Source organism: Pteropus vampyrus, unplaced genomic scaffold (assembly GCF_000151845.1).
Source record: "Pteropus vampyrus isolate Shadow unplaced genomic scaffold, Pvam_2.0 Scaffold333, whole genome shotgun sequence".
In the NCBI taxonomy this organism is placed as follows: domain Eukaryota; kingdom Metazoa; phylum Chordata; class Mammalia; order Chiroptera; family Pteropodidae; genus Pteropus; species Pteropus vampyrus.
This window is the reverse complement of record NW_011889114.1, coordinates 162170-164907: the sequence shown is the minus strand read 5'-3', so window position 1 is coordinate 164907 and position 2738 is coordinate 162170. Positions and strand designations below refer to the sequence as shown.

Sequence of the window (2738 nt, the reverse complement as noted above, 5' to 3'; positions counted from 1 at the left end):
TCTTCCCGCCCCTCTGATCCAGCCTCAGGGCTGGGGCGGACGTGAAGGGAGACAGGGAGGAAGGAGAGAAGAAGGGGAGAATCCGGTGTGGCCACGCCCAGCCCCACAGCTGTGCTTTCTGCTCACGCATGGAGGAGGCCCCAGCTCAGGGTAAGTGAGGAGTGAGCCTGAGGCTGAGGCGAGAGGCCTCGAGGCCTGTCACGGGAATCGGACCCGCCACACAGGGATTCGCCCGACCAAAGCACCACGTCTGTCAGGAAGGGCCGTCTAAGCGTGTCGCCGCAAAGTGGCACATCAGGCCGGATCGCTCTCACTCTGACTTCCTTAGTCAACACAAGTCACGTGACCCCGTGGGAGGCAGAGAGGTTGAGCCCTGCCCCGTGCAGGGACGAGAGAGCCACAAGTACTTGGCAGACGGCCAGCGACAGCCACAGGCGTATACAGGGCTGTTTTGCCAAGCCCTGAGCCCTGCCTGAGTCCGAGGCCACATCTCCCCTGCTCTGAGTCACACAGGCCTCTCAGCTCATTCTCAGCCTCTTTCTCCCAAAGGGAATGTTCTCTGTGCCCAGAGCCTCTTTTTACATCAGACCAGCCAGTTTCGGGCGATATGGTAACAGTCAGAAACCCGATTTTATTTATATCGCCATATGCCGAAAGCTTTGTGTACATCCGCGCTGTGCCATTCACTGGCCGTGGGGCATCTTTTAAGTTGGGAGCAAGTTATTGAACTTCTCTGAGCCTCAGTTTGTTCAGCTGTAGAGTGAAGATAATAATAGATTCATAGGACTGTTGAAGTTGCTGTATAAAGATCAAGAGAGAGTGAGTGTGTGTGAGTGTGCGTGTGTGTGTAAAGAACAGTGCCCAGAAAACAGGAATGTTTTACCTATTTAGCTATGAATCTTATCCCTCGAGCTTTTCCTCGGGACGGTGTTGGGACCAAGACCGTGCTCATCACAAGCTGTGTAAGGACACGGCGGGGTGTGGGGAGGAGCGTTAGCTGGCACAGCCTCGGGTCTTCACACTTTTGGAGTTGGCCATCTGCGATCAATTAGCCCCAGTGCCACCGATCTGTGTGTCCGGGACGACAGCCACACTCGTCTAGGTCCTCGGGTGCCCTTCCTGCCTGCTCCATCTCTGCGTGCACACTGTCGTCCAGTTGGCCTCAAGCCGGCAGCCGCTGCGCCCAGCCAGAGCGATCACCCGTGAAGGCCACGGGCTGTGGTGGTCAGAACCACAGACCCTGGGCCCAGGCTGCCCGGGTTCGAAGCCCAGCACGACTGCTTACTTCCCGTGGGACCCCGGGCAAGCAGCTGAGCCCCGGCTCAGGAAGGACGGTGTGTGTCGTAGGGGGTTTTCCAAGGAAGGGAAGCACTTGCGCCTCGGAACTGTGCCTGGCACAGAGAAACGGTTCGATGTGTGGTGTCCGTTTTCCTCAGCACGTTACAGGCCTGAAGTTGTCGTGTTTGTTTCTCTTCATCTCTGGTTTACTGGCCGTCCCTTCCCACTCTGAGATGCCGTAGTGACCCCTCAGTGCCTGAACCAGCACGCCGTATTTGCTCGGTAAATATTTTCTAGATATAGTCATTCACTTATGTATCCTCCGCCTTCATCGAAGGTCACCACCCCCCTAAAGTGTCACTCACGCATCTCCCCCCACTCCTTATTATTATTTTTTTTAACCATTCTCAGTGTCCTAGTCGTAGACCCTAGCCCTGCCACTCGTTAGCTCCGTGACCTTGGGCAGTCGCTCCCCCGCCATAGTGAAGTTCCCTAAGACCTCCCTCGAGTTCAGTGAGAACTCAGCCAAGCGGTCACGCTACAGTTTATCACAGTGAAAGGATGCAGATGACAGTCAGCACAGGGAAGAGGCTCATGGGACGGGGTCTGGGCGAGACCAGGTGTGAGCTTTCAGTCGTCTATCCCAGCGGAGTCCTAGGCACAGCGCCCCGTTCTCCCAGTGACAATGCATGACAATGTGCATTAAGTATCGCCAACCAGGGAGGCCCCCCTGAGCCTCGGTGCCCAGGGTTTTTGTTTGGGTTCGGTCACGTAGACATGACCGCCTGCCTGCGTGGCTGACAGTCTCCAGCCCCTCCAGAGGTCAAGCTGATCCTATGTGGCCCAGGAAACCCAGATAAACGAAGACAAGAGCCAAACTCTTCTTTGTAATGTGCAGGGTTTGGACACCCCAGGCCTGTTGCGTTAATCCATCCATTACTCTGTATCTGGAGTCTTTCTGCCTCGGTTCCCACATCTGCAATATAAGGAAAATAATGCTCCCCTCTAAGCAGTGACTCTCAATCAGAGGGCCCCACAGCAACCTCAGTCCCATTAGCCTGTCTCTTGAGCATGCCCTCCATGCTCAGGTAATAATAATAACAGCAGCGGACGCCCAGTAAACACTGCCTCTTGCCAGGCGCTGTTCTACATGCTTCGTGCGGATCAACCCGTTTAATCCTCATCGCAATTTTACCACGTTGATGTGGTTACGCTCCCCACCTTTGCAAACGGGAGCAGCTGAGGCGCTGAGACGTTCGGACACGTTCCCTAAGTCACACAGCTGGTGTGCAAATTCACACGGCTAGTAACTAGAAGAACCTGGATCTGGATCCCACGGTCTGCCTCCAGGGTCCAGGAACTTGACTACCCAGAGCCAAGATGAAATTCACACCGGTCATGCTATTGCTCGAAGACGCTCGGCCAGTCCAACAGGGCAGGACCGGGCGGGCCCACCTCAG

General features: G+C 55.6%; 1 protein-coding gene across 1 annotated transcript in view; it reads left to right on the top strand.

The window, feature by feature from the left end:
- Positions 1-2738, top strand: part of ZSWIM9 (zinc finger SWIM-type containing 9) — an 18587-nt gene that overhangs the window by 8477 nt on the left and 7372 nt on the right. The gene's annotated exons all lie outside the window — the stretch shown is intronic.